This window comes from Vanellus vanellus (assembly GCF_965231255.1).
Source record: "Vanellus vanellus genome assembly, chromosome: 4".
NCBI lineage: Eukaryota > Metazoa > Chordata > Aves > Charadriiformes > Charadriidae > Vanellus > Vanellus vanellus.
Window position 1 is genome coordinate 67,068,925 of NC_138909.1, and position 22,222 is coordinate 67,091,146.

Below are 22,222 nucleotides of genomic sequence, written 5' to 3' on the forward strand. Positions count from 1 at the left end.
TATTTTCCTCTAACAACTGTGATTTATCCTCAGAATGGTATGTTGTGTAAACTTAATGGGTCAGGGAATCCACTGTATAAATGGTTTGTCATAAGTAAAACAGTAACAGAAGGTGTGCACATAAAGGGGTCTTATTAATGTGACTAGATGATATTAATCATAGCTTTTCCTAACTTTTAAGTTTTTGGCTTTGAAACTCCTTAATATCCTCTTACTAAGAGTCTGCAATGTTTCAACCTAGCAGTTTTAGCAAATTTTCCAATATTTAAAAAGAAAAGGGAACTATGAGACATGGGCAAAGTCCTGTACTATATAATGAATGATAAAGACTTCTTATATGACATCTATGTGACTTGAGAATGCCTTATAAATATAATGCATAAAATAGCATACAATTATCTATTGGATATTTTCATATTCTTTATATGGTACAAGCGCATAGTGTTCTTTTCTTTTAATGTCTGGCTGTGTTATGTTCTATTTGTTCTTGAACAGCAAATGGTAATCTGGTAATCTAAATAACCCACTGGGTTTGAATATATGAAAACAATCTCCTTTTAAAACAACTAATAAATATAAATTGCGTCAGACTGCACATACTGAACTTGCTCAGAAAGATTAAATATCTTCAAGCTAGACTTCCTGAGCCTAAATAAATCCCGTATCAGCAAAATATGAAATTTCAAGTATTGACAACAAGGTTTAAAGATCCACGGGGGAGTAGAAGAACTAGAAAGGGAAGCAGACTGTTGCCTTTCTTTGCTTATAGAAACCAGTATAATGTCTTGGGAAAAAAAAAAAAAAAAGTTTCTGTCCTCCTTTTTTGTCAATTTAGCATCATTTTAAATTGCATTTGTTTCGCCATGATTTCTGCATTCTGCTTGCAGTCTAACTATTAGATTCTAGGTTTATTTGGTTTTGTGTGCTTTGGCGGATGCACTTACTTTGCAATAAAAAATACTATATCCAAAAGTGTGCTGAGCAAATTGCAATATGCTGACCTTACTTTTGCTGGTACTTAAAAAGAATACGGTTGCTTTGTACTGTAGATGTAACGATAATCTGAATTTGTCATTCCTTGTTACTGCCAAACTAAACTATTGGTATGTCATGGTTTGGGCTGGGCTGGCCACTAAAACAAATGACAGATGCTGTCTTTTACTTTTCTCCCCTTCAGGAGAATTACCTTCAGGAATCTTCCATTTCTGCAGGCATGTGCGTACCAAGGAACGTCTGTGATCTCTCAGCAAGGTCAGCAAGGCATGGGGAGATCATGAGGATAAACCAGCCTGGGAGCTCCAGGCTGATAGAAGCCCATCAGATCTGTTAGCCAGAAGGAAAAGCATTCAATGCAAGTCTCATGTACTTTTAGAGTTTCAAACCAAAATAACTGTATATTAGGAAAAAAAAAAAAAGTTAACTCACTAAGAGTGTATTTCTATGTAAAATATTAATATCTAGCATATTTCATTACTTTTTGTGCATATCTGCTAAAAGCTGTGTACTTGTCCTAAATTATCAGCTTAATTCTGCTAAATTATCATTCTCAGCATGTGTAATACGTGTCCAATGTTGAGCCATGGGAGCTGCGAGACAGTGATTGACAGTAAATTCAGCTGGTACTTACTTAGCCTGATTAGTAAATCGGGGCATGAGATGGGAACTTCTGAAAGTAGCACAGTGATATTTATTTCAACAGCTTTTACCATTTTGCTATTTGATTTCTAGTTGTTTTGTTATACACATTGTATGATATAGAAAATGGGAGTTTTTTAAAAAGTCAGCAGCTCTGTATTCTATAGTCTCCTTTCTGAGCAGAAAGTAATGCACTATCATAGCAGTAAGAGCAAAGTATCTATGAAAAGCTGTAAAGAATGCATCTGCACTGAAAGAGAAAGATTTAAAGAAAATCACACCAGCCAAGAGAGGGAAAAGTTTCTAGGTGTAGATTCACAGTTTTTGTTGGATATTTCTACCTCTTTATTGAAGGTAACTGTAGGATGCTCAAGAGAAAACAAAACAAAACAAAAAATTAAGAAATGTAAAATATCGGGGGGTCAAGGGGGAAGAAACAAATTAAAAATAAATACAAATTAACAAATTTAAATGCTTTAGATTACATCACTCAATGACTAGCTAGTAACATACAAGTTTCCTGATGTGGTGGGTTGTCCCTGGCTAGCAGCCAACCACCCACACAGCCACTCGCTCGCTCCCCGCCTATCCCTCCAGTGGGACAGGAGACAAAACAGGAAGAACAAGAGCAAGAGCAATCACCGATTACTGCTGCAGGCAAAAAAAAAAAAGAGAAATTGACTTGGAAAATTTAACTTAATTTAAAGCATTTAATTACTGATTTACATTTTGGGAAACAAAGGTGACAAAAAAATCAAACACTTGGGGAAAATGCCTTTCTTCCCCCTTTCCCAGGCTCAACTTCAGTATGGACACCTCTTCTCCTCCCTAGAGTCCTCCTTTATTACCACCTCAGGGTACACTCAGTCTCTGTGGAAGACCACAGGCAGCGCAGAAGGTTGAGGTGCTGCAGGGTAGAGCAGTGGTTTCTTTCTGCCGCTCCTTGTTTCTCACTCTTTTCTTCCACTGCACCTCCTTCTTACTGGTTTCCGCTGCTCCATCACTGGTGCGGGTTCTCCATGGGCTGCAGTCCCTCAGGGGGTGTACCTGCTTCAAAGTGGGTCATCTAAAGTCTGTAGTCCCTTCAGAGGTGTTGCCAGCTCTGGCACGGAGAGCGTCCTACTGCTCTAGCCTTGCTGTTCCCATTTCTCAGTATTTACTGCCCTTTCTTGAATATGTATTCACAGAGGTGAAGCAAACTCCTCTGCCTGGTTTAGAGGTGTCACAGATTTGGCGGATGGGCCCAGCCTGTGCGGGGTCTGTTGCAGAGTGGCTGGAAACGGTTGTGTCTGGCACTGGGCAGTCCCTGATTTCATCTCACAGAGGTCACCCCTGCACCCCCCCCACTACCGAAACCTTGCCATTTATACCCGAAACGGGGCTACTTCACATCATTATCTTAAACAAGCTTCAATGATGAATAATATTTTTTTATAAAAAAGGGGCAATCAATGCGGAGATATGGTGATCCTCTATTTAAAACACATCCACCCCAAAAAAGAATTTAAAGCAATTTTGTAAAGCAATTACAGCAAAATTGCTGTTTGCCTGTGTAGGTGAAGTTCTTAACATCCTATTTCTATTATTTTTTAAATAATTCTAATATTAACTTCCATAACATCACACACTATCTGATGTCACATGACCATTATGTAATATTAGGATAATAATACCGTATATAAACACAGGACAACAATTCCTGTTATGACTCTGAAGATCCAATGACTGAAACTGTTTCTCAACTCCAACTATAATGCTTCCTGGTAAATTCCACGTTTAACTTTTCTTTATGCACTGAACAGATTGCTATGCAACATTTATCATCTATGTCTTTAAATACTACGAATACCCTTTACATTAAAGGAAATGAAAATTAGCTGTTTAATATTCATTGACTTTTTCTAACCATTATTGAAGTATATGAGTTAATGAAGGTCATGAATCCCATATTTCTGCCCACATTTTCTTCTCTGTCAGATACCCAGCAACTCTAATATGCTCAAAAATAAGTCTGCTTAGTGCTAATGCACCATACAGAGGCACTCTGCATGCAGAATAGGCTGACAGTATTAATGCAGAATTGCTCCAGTGTATCAAAGACAGATTAAACTACTTTGTGCGCATTTTGCACAATCTGAAACAGCTCTCATGAGCCCGGAATTTCCCAAGATTTACTGATAATATGAAACAACCAAGCCAGTGAGATAGCTAAGTGTTAGCGAATATGGGGAGAATCATCAAATTTAGGGAATTTTCTGTCCCAATAGAATTTTTACTCTTGCATGGGGTTTTAGATGCTTTAACCTTTGTAATACTGAGGGCCTTTCTCTTTCAGCTCTGAAACGTGCTGTTTGCTTGTACCTTTGCAAACTGTCCTTCCACATCCTGCAGCTGCTGTGGCAGTGCCTTACCCAGTATCTCAAGAGTTGCTGTGCTCACAATCTTGTGCTGGCAGACTCTGAAGCATAGTTGCGTTCACTAGATTAGGTTTCCTGTAGAAAGTGGTTGTCATTAGCGTTTAAAACACCCTTTTCTTCCTCTGCCTCCTCACTCCTCATCTATTAGTCTGTAACTCCATCCTAAGAATTCCTCACTCATTCTCTCATTTTTAGTTCATAACTTGAAGACCTAGTAGATAACATAATAGAAAACAGTTATTAATATATCCAGTAGGTATACATGAATTGGGGAGAGAGTTTTTTTCTCTGTCTCTCCTCCCCTCTCTCCTTTTGAACTTTTTTTTCCTAAAGCAACTTTGAAGTCGACGTATGCCATCAGCTATAGACCCCACTAGTAAAGCTTTATACATGTAAGCTTGCCTCAATTTTATTTGTACAATGCCTGGAAATAAGAGGGTAATTGTTTGTCTGCCTTTTCTTCACTGTGTTGGTACACTGTGTTTACAACGCATACAGCAGTGAAGGAGATTCTGGTTTTAAAATTTCTTTTTCTCTCTTCATACATACTTTTCGATACAAGTCCCTAAGGAAGGGCTGAAATAAAATTACAGACACTTAAAATAGGAAGTATCTTAAAACAAACCACTACTTTTTCAGGAAGTCGTTCTTAAACATCAGAATTATTATCCAACTCCTAAAATGTGAAGGATTCAATCTTTTCTCTTCTGGTGATGTATTTTCTTATATTGTTAGCTATTTTTCTAACATCTTGGTCATATAAAGAAATGATAGTATATTTCCAGAGTGTGTATATTTAAAAAAAAAAAAAAAACAAAACCAAAACCTTTGACCGTGTTTTTGTTATGATCATTCACAGTTCTCAATTTTCATTATACTTCATCAGGACTACAAAATCTAGTTATTAGGAATCAGTCAATAGCTCTGAGCACGTAAAGTACTATTCTGAGGAATTATTTCTGATACTAGGTATCAGAAATACTTGCAGAAACTAAAAGCTTATTTGGCAATTAATTGTTCTAGGAGTAAGGCAGTATATATTGAAAGATAAAAATCCAGGACTAAATACATAAGAATGCTATTCTTGCCCTTAGCAAGGCACACAAATAAATTGTGATAAATCTCAGGAATAGCAGTAGAAGAAAAGTTGCATTTTAGACGTGATCCACGGGGTCACATTCTTTAGCTTCCTCTTTACTTTATGATATAATCCTATTGTAATTGTTTTGTGACAATTTTGCTTTGGCCCTGATCTATGTATTTTTAATCAGCATTAATTTCTATCATAGGTATGCACTGGATCTAGAGACAGCTCACAATACCCAAATCAAATAGATTTTTGCTTCATTATTTTCAGTATCTGGTCTTGCTTTTTTGGCACCTAAAACATGGGATACTGACTTTTATCACCATTAGAGAATGATGGTGGAACACTAACTCACGGAATCACAGAATGGTCAGGGTTGGAAGGGACCTCTGGAGATCATCTAGTCCAACCCCCATTAAAATAATTTATTTGGCAAACAGTCTCCTTGCAATTAAGTTATCCTAAGTAATGTCAATGTGCTAAGTCTGGTTTTCAGGTAGAGAAAGGTCAGTGCATTCTTTACTTTTTAAATATAACTGGAAACAGGGATTTCACATCTAAATCCAAATTCAGGGGGAGTTTTATTTATCCAGATAGCAGGTTTAACAGAGAGTAATGACTAACAGGGTTACTTGTTTAGCTTTCTTTGCTGATGCTTCTCCTATTAGCAGCTACACCTTTGTTTCTTGCAGATATTAGGTTTGTGTAAAATAGCTTTTTTCACAGTACTGCATGTTCGATAAATTAGGCTTGCTTTTTGCATTATTTTGCAATGATATCTTGATTATTCCATTGAAAAATTTAGCTGTGTGGTTAACATTATTTATCCGCATTCTCTAGCCATGCTACCAAATGATAAAATTTAGGTAATTCATTCCATTTCTTATTTCTTTTCCCATATATGCAAGCCTCATTGCTGGTCTCTATTTTTTTTTTCCTCTAGCATAGCACTATGAGCTTTTTTTCTTTTTCCCTTTTCTTTTTTCCACAGGTGGCTACCTATGATATCAGAAAATTATCCAGTTTTATTCTTTTTTAACTTGATAAATTCAAATGATGTTATGAAATATTATTTCTGGGGTTTTTAATTTCTGGGTTTTTTAATTTTATAATGTTGGTGGGGTGGTTTTGCTTTTTTTTTGTTTTTGCTCTTCTCCCTTATTAAGGAAACAGTATCTGATCACCTACCTCTGCTTCTAAACAAGTAATAGCTTTTTTCTTAGACTTAAAAGATCATCTAGTTATCATCTTATCTTTCTTATATTCAAAATAAGTTGGGAAAGTAATGTTTTCTACTACAATAACTGATCTAATTGGTGTGGAAAAAAAAAGAAAAAAAATCAGCCCTCAGGTTTATGGATATTGGAAAGATATGGTATCATCTGAAAGAGATGGTATTTGAATTTAGGCAGAAAAGTATGGTATCATATATGGAAAAGAGAAAAAGCAAGTAATCTGTCATCCTGGCGAATAAACCAGGATGATATAAGCCAGTGCATCATATTTTCATAGTTAGTCTTCTCTACTGTACTAACTAAAAAACTGTTGAAAAACACGTTGGAATCTTCTATTACGGAAATGGTACCTACCATGTGATTCCTTTTTCTATGACACTTTCAAATACACTGTGTACTGTTATTAAGTCTCTTCTACTTGACTTTCATAGTTTTAGAGAGTTCTGTCTTTATTTTCCCCCCTTTTTTTGCTTAGATTATATTCTACAAATTTTTTACTGATAGTTTTGATATGAGAAATTCTTGCCAGCGGTGATATTTTTCAAATGTAACAAGAAACCTCTTTTAAGATACTAGGATACTGAAAAATAGATTATTAACTCTAGTCTTCTGGCCAAATTCATGTTGGGACAGCTACCTTTTGTACTCTTAAATCCCTCTTGCAGTTTCAGTTGGAGAAGTTATTTGTCTTTATTACTGGCCTAAGGCAGGACTGATGTGATTTGTTGAACAATTGTTTCATTTCAGTAGTGGTAAATTGATTAGGCTTCCTCAGAACAGTTGAAAAGTTTGTGAACACCAAAAGCATTTGAATGAAGTGCTCTTTGCTCACAAGTGTGGTTTTATATTTGAGTCATAATTACTCTGCATTGGTTCTATGGCCAGTGCAAAGGGTTTGTTACGTTCTAGAGATGACTTTCATGTTCAAGACCAAATATAGCACAGTTTACCTTCAGTTTAATGCTAACAAAAAATTATACATGCATTTGGCTTACAGCTTGTATATCATTTCACTCTCATTATGAAATAATTTAAGTTCTTCTGAAAAGAGACTTTGTTATAAGATCTATTAGAAGTTTGGATGTTGTACATTCCTCATCTTAATGACATGATTCTGAAAAACATGAAAAAGAAAAAAAGGTAACATTTCAGTTACTTCCAAAAAACCTGACATGACATGTCATATACAAATAAGTATCACAGGTTTTTCTTTATATGTAAATCTAGCTCTTCCTACTACAAATAAATATCTGCTACCATAACTGCAGCTATTCCTGCCAACAGCAGCATTTTGCTGTTCGCATGGGTTACATGCTTTTATCTACCTCCAGTGAAAAGGTCTCAGAGAAGCACTCTAGAGTAAGTGTAGACATAACTTAGTTAATTGAAACACAGATATTTGAGGGTGTAATAGATTCTTGCTTCAACAACAAAATAACTAGTGGACTAGACAAAAATGTACCACAAGCTATGGTTATTTGTGATGTCAGAGAGACCCAGCAAGGAGGGTCATGGTATACACTGAGTGACCTAACTAGAATTTTGTATATACAGCTCCTGACTGTAAAATTTCTTCTTACGTTATTTTAATCTCTGCCTATCTCTACCTATCTCTACTATTTTAATCTCTACGTCTCCATAAATAAAGGCCTCAGCTAGGCGCTGAAAAATGGACCACACATCACAATATAAAGCTGTGGATAAAGACACAAAATTGAATGTCTTTTGTAGAGTGATAACACTGTAATCTGAAGCACCTCACAATCTGTCCCAGTGGAATACCACAGGCAAAATCACAAGACTGAGTCACATATTTAAAAACTCTGGAGCTTAAAGGTGTAAGGAAGAGGAAAAAGTCTAAGTTAGCTGACTTTAACAACAAAATCACTCCTACTTCTGCATAGATTTAACAGATTCTTGTCATCTTTCCTATCTCTTGTGAGACCCCACCTGGAATACTGCATCCAGCTCTGGAGCCCCCAGTATAAAGACATGGACCTGTTGGAGTGGGTCTAGAGGACGGCCACAAAGATGATCAGAGAGCTGGAGCACCTCTCCTATGAGGAGAGGCTGAGAGAGTTTGGGTGCTTCAGCCTGGGGAAGAGAAGGCTCCAGGAAGACCCTTATTGCGGCCTTCCAATACCTAAAGGGAGCCTACAGGAAAGATGGGGAGGGATTCCTGATCAGGGAGTGTAGTGATAAGATGAGGGGCAATGTTTCAAACTGGAAGAGGGTAGATTTAGAATAGATATTAGGAAGAAGTTTTTCACTACGAGGGTGGTGAGGCACTGGAACAGGTTGCCCAGGGAAGTTGTGGAGGCCCCATTCCTGGAGGTGTTCAAGGTGGCTGGATGGGGCTTTGAGCAACCTGGTCTAGTGGGAGGTGTCCCTGCCCATGGCAGGGCTGTGGAACTAGATGATCTTTAAGGTAACTTCCAACCTAAACCATCCTATGATTCTATCAGATTCATTAAAGCTTTGCTAACAGTGGTAAATTCATTGCCTTCCCTCTCCTCTTTGAAATTATAGCTGAAAGGAAACTTACAGAATCATGGAATGGTTGATGTTGGAAGGGATGTCTGGAGGTCATCTGGACCAATCTCCCTGTTCAGGCGGGGTCAGTTACAATAGTTTGCCCAGGACCGTGTCCAAACAACTTTTGAGTGTCTCCCAAAGAACCTCATACTCTACAACCTCTACTACTCTACCACCTGCTACTCTACAACTTCTGTGGGCAACCTATGTCAGTGTTTAGTCATCCTCACAGTAAAAAAGTGTCTCCTGATGTTCAGATGGAACCTCCTGTGTTTCAGTATCTATATATTTTTCAGGTTTGTATCTTCATTTCATACGGTAGCCTTTGCATGCTTTGCATTTGCTATTCTATTTCTACATGCAATTATTATTTACCCTTTTTTTTTTTGTAATGTTTTGGTCATTATTTAGACAAATCATGTAGGAATTTAGTTTACTGTGAATAACTGAACCTGAGGAATAATCTTAATATCCCACAAGACAAAGTATCCACAAAATATGATGACAAAATAGTCAGGGTTTTCTGTTTGTTTGTTTGTTTATGTAATCTTTATATTGCCAAGCACATTAATGAAACGGGAAATTATGCATGAGCATAGTGTATGTATGTTACAGGCATTTCAACAGAAATTCAAATTACTGCAAATGTAAATAATACCGTAATAACAGAGTACACAGGGGATGTTAGTTGCATAGTTAGAGAAGAAAAGCGGAGTGAAACATTTCAAAGACAGAGAAGTATGCAATGAATTCTGTCGGTTTCAAGCATCTAAATGTCTTCTAAATATTTTCCACCTGGAAATGTTCATAATATTGCAAGTTAGGGGAAAAAAGTGGAATATGCATATTTATAGTCAGTTTGCTGGAAACATTTATCATTTCACAGATCAGAAATTTACGGGTGGGGAGTATAGTGCCATCAAAAACATCCACTAACACTGCATATGTTTTGCTCTTCATAAGGAATAGATTTTACTGTCCAAAAGTTCTCTGTACCCATAACATCTTCAACTGTTTTGGATGGGCAAGCAACACTTAACATCACATCCTGCTAAAAATGCTGACACAAATAATGCTGGCCATGCAAGAGGCACGCTTCAGCTAAAGCCTGTACAGACAGATAATAACAAAGTTTAAGAGATCTAAACTCAAGGTTTATTTGATATTCCCATTCTGTTTATTCTCAAAACATAAATACTAATAAAAATAAGTGGACTATAATAGCTCTACTAAGCTGTTTTACAGTTTCTTCTCTTCTATCATTCTGAATTAACATAAATTAACAGCTACTTCAAACCTCATCACATTTTACTTCAAGTATAAAAAGAATTTCTTTAACCTTGCCCTCTTAATAAAGGTTTTAGTTCCGGATTCAAAATATTTTCAGAAGGAAGATGTGACTGACAAATAAACCCCTACAATGGAAGAATGCTCGGGGGAGATGGGTGAGGGAGATGAGCCCGTGGAGCTCAGAGAATAATACAAGCTGTGACTGCCCACAGCTGTTGCAAAGAGGCTGACTGCACCTCAACACAAAGGGGACCAGAGTGGATCAACAGGTGGTGTAAATGTTTTTCCCCGAGTTCATTAAAAGAGTGAGAGGGTGTCCCTGAGTTAGCCAGACAAGCATGGAGGCAGGGAGGAAGAGGAGTGAGTGTGTGGCTTAGCTCAACGGAGAGCATAAAAACTAGACAGGTAGCAAAATACCTGGAATGGAGCAACAGACTTCAGCTGGCTTCAACCCACCTTTTCCTCCCTGATGACTGGGGATGCCCAGAGTTGTGGCAGTGAGCGCATTATAGAGACTGGTACTGGGAACCACGTTGGTACTGTGACGGAACTGTGTATTGCAATTGGTAAGCGTACCTTACATTTGTATCATGTTATGCAATATATTTTGTATCACTCCGCTAAGTCATAAATCCTGTGTAACATTAACTACCTTTAATAAGCAAATTTGATACCAAATATTACACTCTCCATGTGGAATATCTAAAAGAACCTATTCAGAGAGTATTGGACTCTGACAGAAGAGTAACGTAATGTGTTCATAGGAACATAATGAAAAACATACAACTTAAAATCTTGCTGGAAGTGTCTTAATAGCATCAACATCATAGTCTAACAACCTTAACTAGACTTAGTCAGTTAATGACAGTCTTAACAATAAAAATAAGTGAACTAATAGAAATCATAAATGAAAATAAATGTTGTGCAATATTTACCTTTGTACTGGTCCAGAGAATTGTTTTGGTTTTTATGTATGATGATTAAAAGTATTTTCAAAACCCTATGAATGAAAAAGGCATTTAATATATGTAAGTCATAAAATTAAAAATTGCATATATGACTATTTGTGCTGCTAACATAACTAATAATGGAGATAACCGGAATGTTGTTTAAAATGGAATCATACATATACTAATATACTATATAATTAAAATGGAATATACATATACTAATATACACCACCAAATTCTCAGCTGTTAAAAATGGATGGAGTTTTTCTAGAGCCACTAGCACTTGCAAAAGCGTAGTAGTGACTTATAAAAGGTTCAAATCTTGTCTAGAGAATACAGTTGCTTTTATATTTCCCGATTACCATAGTAAACAGACACTTCATGTGTAGCCTGTTTTTTTTGAAATGGTGAAACAAGGTAGGGGACAGGAACACTTTTTTTCTTAATACAGCATGTAATATCCCTATTAATTGTTATTTTTTTATTTTAAGTTCTGAAAGGTTTTTTTCAGAACTGTTTGGGTATCCACTAATATAAACACATAATCTTGTGTTTGGAAGAGACTAAGTCCTTCTATTTTATCTGTGTTTTCTAAAGATTAACCATGAATAGAAAGGTTTACATGAAACTACAAACAGCAGATCAATCCAGATCAATGTTATTGATGTTTACTACTAATGCATACAGCATTTACTATTTTCCCCCACTTTTTTTTTACCTGTAAAGCTATGAAAATAAACATTATTATTTCAATTATTTTCATCTACATTCCTATTTCTTATTTTTGTGAAATATTGATTTTAAGTAATGCTTTCATGCAATTTAAAGCAAAAGGAATCAATCTTCCTGATGCTTTGGTATTGTACTGTAGCGCATATGCCACATCATACTAGCATAACAAAACTGCAAGCGTGGTGCTGAATGACAGTATTCATATTGAATTATTCATATCGGATTAAACTCTGAACTATATATCTAGGTTACATGTTGGGCCTTTACTAGATTTATTTTGGCCTGAGAACAGAGTGTGACATCTTGAATTGCTTGAGTTTTCCATGTTCCTTTTTTCCTAGGAGCATTTGGTGCTGTTATGATTCAGTCTTTGCCTCCTGTAAATTTGCGTCTATCCCACTAACTCTTGCCTCATACCATGCCGACGAGACAACACAGCCATGCAGAGTGAGGTTCATAACTCAGTGGCACATGAGAAGTAGTGCTCGACTGCTAGCAACAGGGATTTAGTCCATGGGGGAGGGGGATCCTTTTGTGGTAGAGGAGGGAATCTGCAGCCTGGAGAGATCTCTGTGATTGCTGGGTGGTTCACTTCCTTTCAGGCTGTTAACCAACTGCTCGTTGTCTTACAATGGTATGAATGAAGAATTCTTCTGTCACCCAAAGGAATAAATGAGGGCACCTTACTTATTTTTAAACCTTCCTTGGTTAATTAGCTTCTTGATCTTTGTATTGCCACTCTTCCTCAAACTGTTTTTTTTTTTTTCCTCTCGCTCTTCACTTCTTGCTTTATCTTTTCAAATCTTTTCTGTTTATCCTTCACTTTATCTTCACTTCTTTATGCCTACCAAACACATCCATCGAATTTGAAGTATCAAGCAAAATACTAAATTGCATTCAGAAGAACCTGTGCATTATTTTTAACGTTATTTCCTATTCTTTTCTTTTGAAGTTATGATACATTCTATTCTCTTTTGAAGTAAAAAAGGGAAAAAAAAAAAAAGGCAAAGAAATTTAAAATTGAACTGGCAGATTGAGTCTCATAACAATCCTTTACAATATTCCTAGTCAAATAAGCCAAGACTTTTAAATCTATGTGCCTAAACTGGGAACCTAAATAGTTGGTTACATAACGTACCTTAACTTTTAAAATGCCCAGCAATTTCTAATGAGATTAATTTAGTTTTTCATCTTAGCCCAGTTGGGTCTCACTGATTTTATTAGCAACAGTTAAAGAAACAAATAAGGTTTTATAAAATTCTATTATTGGTCTCTGAAGTAGCTTACTCCATCCATACTGATGTCCTCAGATACAAAACCCCTAATTTTGGGTCACAAAATTAATATCATTATTTCTCAAAAATCCATCCACAGATATTTCTGGTTCTTCATGAGATCCTTTTTCCCATTTTTGTCAAATTGAACTAACTTTTCCAAAGTATTTGATGATAGTAATAGCAATACTGTCTTAATTACATGCAGTAAAATGTTGATCATAACTTGCTGAAGGTTTTGTTAGGTAGGCATGTATTTATCTGTATGCAAATACGAAAGACTTATTTTCATCACTATCAGCTATAACCTGTAAAAATTACTAAACATTCAGATCAAATGAATAAAGAATTTTTCTTGAATGTTTGTGAATACTTGCTGTGAATTCGGTCCTATATACAGAAATAGCCCATGAATTCTTGAATCTAGCCTGCTGTAAGAAATAGAAGCAGACACTTGCCACTCCGCATTCAAGGACTTGACACAATCCCTGAAACTTGTCACTTCTTGTATAGTTCTAGCGAAAAGCAAGGTTTACCAATATTGTTGCTTTCCCCCTCACTCTAAGTGCATAATATTATTTCAGAAAGATTAAGTCATACCTTCTTTCTCTTAGTCCTACTGTAAACATGTCGCCCTACAGTACAGTACTGACCAGTACCGTATCTTTGTACTGAAGTTGGAGCGGTCACAACTGATGCTTGTCAGACTTACTCTGTCTGAACTTTTCTCAAGCTTCCTGTAGCTTTGTTTCCACTTGGTTTAGCTGTCCTGGTTTGAGGTAAAACAGAACCAATTTTGTTCAGTAACTTCACTTCTTAGCTGGGCCTCTTCTAACAACTGAAATTAACAGCATATTGTGCAGACAGTGTTCGCTCTCTGAGTGATAAGACCAATGTTTATAGCTGATGCCCAGGCATGGGATGCAGAGAGGCTCCTGCTTATACTTATTGCTATAGCCCCCGAGGCCAACCAGCTTTGTTATGTGCCCCGTTGGAGGGTCAGAAGCGGAAAAGCATAGTGGGGTCCAACCTGCGGGGAGGAGCGGACAGGACAGGTGACCCCAAACTGACCAACAGGGGATTCCATCCCATCTGCCTCATGCTCAGTATAAAAGCTGAGGGATCAAAGGGTCACAGGCTCTTCCTTCAATGGCCGATGTCTGAGGAGGACTCTGTTCGTCTGCCTGTGATCCAGATCCGGAATCCAGTTCCCGTCCATCACTGAGTCCAGCCTGGGACTGCCCCAGTGCCAGCCAGTTACGTGATTGTCATCTCGGGAGATTGATACGGTTTGGTATATATTTTTCATTATTTCTTTTTATTTTATTATTAATATTTCACTAAAGTAGTTTAGTTCCTTCTAAACTCATAAGTCTCTTTTTCCTCCTCGGGTCCCCAGTGGTGGACTTGGCCTAAACCACGACATTAGCTCTAATAGCATTTTCTCTAATACACCAGCTGCGTGTGGCTAGTTTATTTTACTTTTGTTTATCTGTGTGCGGCACGGCATAAGTTTTACATAGGCAGCAGTAACAAGTAGTTATTCTATGCAGAATTAGATGTGCCACTCAGTAATGTCTTTCAGGTTGCTTACTTGGAGGGGAAAATATTAGAAGTTTAAGCATTGTTCTGAAAAATCATTTTAAATTTTCTACATCTTGAGACCAACTATGTTGAATAGAAATTTTTTTATTACTTAACATGAGTGAAAAAAGTCAGCACCTGGATCATAGAATACAAGTCTAGAATATCCAGTATTATAGTCAGATACTTTACCTAATTCCTTTTTCTGATCTTGAGCATATTAATAACCTGTTTCTGAAATGAATGAGAAAAAAATCTAATGCCAAGTTCATTTGTGACTCACTTTTGGTAATTCATTGATATGGATGATAAATTGCCATTCACAGTATTTCTGTTAAAATAAAGTTGGAAATTAAGTCATCTAATATGCGTCTCTTCTAGAGAAGTGGTATCTCAAGCCAGGAGTCCTTATCTGGCTTTTCTTACCATACTTCTTTAGCTATAGCTGTTCAGTTTACTTAAATATTTTGGCATTCAGCTTTCACAGGGTCCCCAGCAATAAGTATGGTGCTCTCCCTTAAGAGCCCAAGATACCTTCAGTATTTTTTCTTTTAATTGTTGGGCTTTTTGAAGATTACAATTAAATGTTTAATTTTATTCCTGATAATAAAACATAATATTGCCTTACCTGCTAGATATAGTCACACACACACATGCAAAATATAGAAATAGCATCCAGAGGTTGTTTATCACAGATTAAGACCTGGTGTCCTTATTCACCTTTGATATTGGTAGAGATTTTGCCCATGTGTAGCCTGCAGAAAGGAAACTACATAAAATTAGAAAAATGGTGCTATTTTATATAAAGCTAAAAAAAAAAAAAAAAAAAGGGTTACATTACTTCCAGTGCAGTCACCCTAGATACAGATTTAGAGCAGAAAATCAAATGAAATTGTGCCATTGCTCAGGCTTAATAGGGGAATCGAAGAATTATCATCCATAATATTACCCTTGTTACAATATAGAATTCATGAAGCATCCTATACTGGGTACTATATTTTGCATTATGATAGTGATGCAGCTTTCATCTAAAAAACCACATTGACTATACAGAACATGTGCAGTTCAGTATTCTAAAACCAATCACAGCTTTTTCTCTTTTTACATTTACTTGCAGTGCCAGGAGTGTGCCCCCTAATTTTTGCATGATTTTATGATTATTGTTAAGAGTAATGAGCATGTTTTACACCTTTCTGGTTCTTTCTGCTTCAATCTCCTTCAGTGAAGAAATTTCTTTTTAAGATATCTTCCTGGAGGAAAGAAGTGAGGAATGAAGCAACACATTCTTTATTTCTGCAGAAGCAAAGCTAGCATGCTTTTAAAGATGTTTTCATTCACTATGAAGGTAGTTAAAGCTAAACTTTGTTATGGAAACTTTTTTTTGGTTTCCTTAGTATTTTAAGCAGACACAGTTTTGGGAGGATTTGGTCATGTGTGTGTTTTGTTTTGTTTTTAAGAGATAACTAGTATAATGGCTAGAGTGCTGTATACATAAAGTACACCTCATATCACAGGCTACTTTCATAAACATTCATCACCTAGCTCCTGCAATAAAACAGGCTTATATTTTGAACTAAACATTTCTTTAATTATTTCACCACTTCCTAGTCTTGCTAAAAATTTCACAAGGTTGTTATTTCTATTCTTTGTGGAAATATTTTATTTTGAAACCTGTTTTCTTCTGGTCAGCTCTAGATGTCAGCTCATAATTGATACCCTACCATCCTTTGACTCTGAAAAGTCACAACCCTACACCCTATGATTAGTGGAAAGGTTGACAGTCCCAACACTAACGGGAGGTTTTCTTCCTATGTACTATCTTTCTACAGGGGTGGAATCCAGATTTAGTTGTGATTGTGCAAACCTCATGAAGTTCAATGAGGCCAAGTGCAAGGTCCTGCATGTGAGTCAGGGCAATCCCAAGCACAAATACAGGCTGGGCAGAGAATGGATCGAGAGCATCCCTGAGGAGAAGGACCTGGGGATGTTGATGAGAAGCTCAACACGAGCCAGCAATGTGTGCTCGCAGTCCAGAAAGCCAACCATATCCTGGGCCGCATCAAAAGTTGTGTGGCCAGCAGGGCGAAGGAGGGGATTCTGCCCCTCTACTCCACTATTAAGACACCCCATCTGGAGTACTGCATCCAGCTCTGGGGTCCCCAACATAAGAAGGACATAGACCTGTTGGAGTGGGTCCAGAGGAGGGCCACGAAGATGATCAGAAGGTTGAAGCATCTCTCTGATGAGGACAGGCTGAGAGAGTTGGGGTTGCTCAGCCTGGAGAAGAGAAGGCTCTGGGGAGATGCTTATTGTGGCCTTTCAGTTCCTAAAGGGGACCTACAAGAAAGTTGGAGAGGGACTTTTTACAAGGGCATGAAGTGATAGGAAAAGGGGTAACACTTTTAAACTAAAAGAGGGTAGATTTAGACTAGATATCAGGAAGAAATTCTTTATTGCGAGGGTGGTGAGGCACTGGACCAGGTTGCCCAGGGAAGCTGTGGATGTCCCCTCCCTGGAAGTGCTCAAGGCCAGGTTTGATGGGCCTTTGAGTAACCTGGCCTAGTGGGAGGTGTCCCTGCCCATGGCAGAGGGGTTGGAACTAGATGATTTTTAAGGTCCCTTCCAATTCAACCATTTTATTATTCTATGATTTTGGAATGTCTACCTAATTATGATTTCATTAAGGATATGCCACACCGATGATAAAATAATCAGAAGCAGCTCTACAGACTTCAAATTTCTACTTTTCATTAAGAAAACATGGAGAAGCAGGGAAAGAACCCTCGAGAATCAAATCAGACTTGTTGCTGGGGAAGATAGGCATGACATCTGCACTCTCTCCAGTAATCTAGTTATAATAAAAAATAAATGATTTATCATGGTCCTTGCTATCTAAGGACTTGTTTTCATGTACCAATGTTTTTTAAAAGCTGTGTATTCTATACATGAAACCATTATAATGGTGGAATGTGTATTTCCTGAACAGTGTGTGGTTCCTAAACAGGTGACTAAGAAGCAACCACAGATTTGTAACAGGACTGAGTTAAAACATGCTGTGATAGAATTTACTGCTTAACGAGATATGGAGTTAGCAGAAAGATGAGAGAACATAGGGCTAAAAGATCAAATTATTATCACTAATAATTTTCAGAGTTTCTTTCTGTTTCTTGACTTCGGTATTTGGTTGATTGACTACTTTAATGTAAATAAATTACCACTCAATCTGCTGTTTGTATTTGGATACAGTGAAACTAAGAAGAAAAAAAAAAAAAAAACCAAAACAAACAACATAGCAGGGAACTAACACTTCACTTTCTGAACATATGAATAGGACCAGGGAGAAAGACTTTGACTTGTTCCATGGAATCCATTTAACAACTGAAATAATAAGATAAAGGAAGGTCAATCATCATCACTGCATTTTTGCATTAGCTCTGTTACTGCAGCCACAGCTTAATATTGAATACTACTCTGTGCTTACTACACTGATGTAGGGTTGTTGATATCAATGTAACAGTATTCTGAGGTCCTGGATTTTTCACCTCAAAATGTGAGAGAACTTAAAAAAATTTCCGTTATTTGTGCTTTTACATTTGAGATCATAATATTTAATTAAAAGTATTACTGAATTATTCAGTGACGTCTGACTCTTCCTGGGGAAAAGTATTTCTACTTAATCATAGAGCATTTATTGGAGTGCATTGTGTGACTATCACATGTAAAAATAAAAAGAGAACATGCAAAAGCATACCAGAAAGAATGCTTTTAATCACTTTTTGTAGGTTATACTGCCTGATAAACAATTACTTGAGTTTATTTCTTTACTACATGATTACCTATCTCCCCCTTCTAAAAGTCCCTGAAGTATTTAGAAAAATGCCTGAGGTACCACAATAATAATGTGCAGACACAGCTTGTCAGATACACATGAATTAAACCTGACCAGAAGACTTCCAAATAAATTGAATTTCCTTGAGGTTTGCTAGTCCTTCAAAATGAAAATTTTTCATGGTGCTGTACCAGTGTCTGTAACCAGTCACTACTGTAAGTAGGATCCCAGTGAGTTCAGTACCTTCCCAGAACACTTTTTGGTTCATGGCAGTTGATACTATAAGGAATCATACTCAACCAGAAAACTCGAGTGATAAGGAACTGAATGTCCTTTTCTTCTCGTTAATACATGAGTATGATTGTAGTTCATTCAATTCCAAGTTCCTTTCTGAGAGGGTTTGGGGTTTTTTTTCTGAGTTTCCCTTTAGGTAAGTCTAGGATCCAGCATGTATCTGAAGAAAGATTTGTTCTTCCTTTTATCTATCTAGTGTGCTCAAAAAAGGCCAGGTTGACTACAGTTTGTATGACTCAGTCTTGTGAACTGCATGATGTCCTCAATGAACATTAAATTCGATGTGCCCCATTACAGCAGTAAAATCTTCCTTGTGTAACGACTGGCTGTCATGGTTTCAGCTTGGATGGAGTTGGCTTTCTTACTGGTGGCTGCAATAGTGCCGTGGTTTGGATTTAGGATGAGTACGGTGTTGATGACACACTAATGTATTTAGCTGTTTCTAAGCAGTCAAGGCCTTTTCTGCTCCTCTTACTGCCCTGCCAGCAAGTAGGCTGGGAGTGCACAAAACGCTGGGAGGAGACACAGCTAGGAGAGCTGACCCCAACTGACCAAAGGAATATTCCATACCAGATGATGTCATGCTCAGTATATAAAGTTGGGGGAAGAAGGACAAGGGGGACGTTTGGAGTTACGGTGTTTTGTCTTCCCAAGTAACCACTATGTGTGATGGAACCCTGCTTTCCTGGAGATGGCTGAACACCTGCCTGCCAATGGGAGGTAATGAATGAATTCCTTGTTTTGCTTTGCTTGCGTGCACAGCTTTTGCTTTACTTGTTAAACCCATGAATTTTCACACTTTTACTCTTCTGATTCTCTCCGCCATCCCACTAGGAGGAAAGCAAGTGAGCGGCTGCGTGGTCCTAGTTGCCAGCTGGGGTTAAACCATGACACTGCACTGTGTGGTACTTCCCTAACAGCTGAGCAAAGAGAAAATTGTCATTTAGAAAGATAGATTTCTTTCAGGCCTTTAGCTTACCAGGACAAGTTCAAACACATGGTAGAGTTTGCTCGGCCTGCCCTTTACCGCTCAGGTAGCGTTAAACAAATATTTTTCTACACTAACCACACAGATGGAAATCAAAGTCTGAAATTGGCTGAGCGTTTTGGTTTGGAGCTGCAGAACAAAAAAAAACAAAAAAAACCAAACAAAAAAAAAAAAAAAAACAGGAAAAAACTTTATTTTTAAAGACCATCTTGCAGGACTGTGCCTTCTGGTTTTTTTATGCCTTTTCTTCTCCATTTGGGTTTTAATTTAGAATTTATCAGGTTACATATTTGATTTGTAATCTAATACGTAACTCTCTGAGATGTTGAGTATATATATAGGTTCTTCATAATTTCAGGATTCGTCCAGTTAATACGTTCTGAAAGAATGTCAAGGGACACATGTTAGTAAATATTCTTAAATAAAAAATTTTATTTCAGAAGGAACTGTTTCCTAATGTTTAAAGGGAAGTTTGATGGTAAAGTACTTAATCTAAATAACATATATATGACTTCTAGTTTCCATAACACGAACTTCTTTGTAAGACATTTGTCATGTGCCTGGAGATGTGATGAGAAGAACATTTTTACTCAAAAGTAAGAGCAGTAACATTAAGTAAAAGAATATTAAAAAATAATTTAAAAAATAATTCAGACTCAAATATATTAATAAATAAATGAACATGTGCTTGAAAATTTCCTCATGTTCATTGCTGAAAGATATTTCTGTCTTGTTATTTTCTAGGATATTCTTCTCATTACCATAGGTTACTTTAAGTTTGACCTCTCGTTCTCATTCACCTCAACTTTCTGCTACACAATTAGAGCATTTACACGCTAGAGTACTCGCATTAGATTTGGGAATAAGCTGTGAAAACAGTTTATAGGGGAATTTCTTTGTAGGATCAGCATTCCTGTCCCCATTCTGTACAGCTGCATTCAGAAGAAGAGTATAGCCGTGATGCCAGGATATACTACATCCTTCAATTTTCATCAACTAATGGAAAAAAGAAGGCTGACAGATAAGAAATGAATTCAGAATCAAGATAAAACATTGCAATGAACATAGCAATGATAGAAATGAGTGCTTTGAGATAAATTGAAATGAAATACATGTCCTTCTCAAACTAACAAAATTGAATTACTTTAAAACCGAGTAAAGTCAATAAAACCTAACCTGTAGGTCCTTTCACTGTTATATTGATAAACATGGGAGGAATTAGAAATCATTTTAACTCAGCTTAGTTTTTCCCTTCAATTACTGTATATAAACCCAGAAAACAAACTAATAGACAAATAGAATCTGTAGATAATTCAGTTTTAAGTTTCAGGTTTCATGTTTACACTGTCAGATGAAATATACCTAACTGCTGACACTCACGAAATAACTGAAGCATTACAAAGGCTTACCTTTGTAAGTGTCCTGGATTGCGACAGAACAGAACCAATTTTCTTTTCAGTAATTTCCAACCCTGTATATACGCATAAAAAAGGGTTTCTTTCCTAGCCATCCAATTATTGCCATCCTTATGTGATTTGACTGTACCGGTTATGTCACAAATAAAAGCATGGTCTTACCATTTGAATCTCAGAAATGGAGAAAAATTCATGAAGCTGATGAGTCTTTCTGAAAATAGATTCTAAAATATACTACAAACAAACCTTGCAGACTGGATGTCCTGGTTTCAGCTGGGAAAGAGTTAATTTTCTTTCCAGTGATTGCTGTGAAAGGAATGTCAATAATGCATCTGGTTTTATTTGTTGCTAGGCGATGTTTATACTTTTCAAAAACTCTTTTCAGCTTCCCATAGAAGCTGAGAAGAAGCATAGACAGAACAACGGAATGGCCAATGGAATATTCCATACCATAGATGTCATGCCATGGGGATCCGCGATCACTGCGCTGGAAGGTACCAATTCACTGGCTGATGAGAATAACTTAGTCATTAATATATTATTGTTATTTTCCTTTTCTGTTATTGTTCTATTAAGCTGTATTTATCTCAACCCATGAGGTTTTTTTCTTTCCCTTTCCCCTCCTTTTCTCCCTCTTATCCCTGCCCTTCTGGGGGAAAGAGGGAGAACTATGCGAGCGGCTGTGTTGTCCTAGCTGCTGGCTGGGGTTAAATGACAATACTGGATCATAAACATGTATGATAAGCGGTTTTTATAACAACTAATGTTGGTTTATAAAAGTAATTTGTTCTGTTCCACACAATATCTGAAAATGTATGAGGTACTATCAATCAATCACCCAGTGAACAAGAAAATGGAAAAGGATAAAAAACTTGACAAGATATGAATATAAGATTTGAAGCAAAGCCCAAGGAAGAAGCAGGGTTTCTTCTCAATTTCTTCACTGGGCCTATGTAC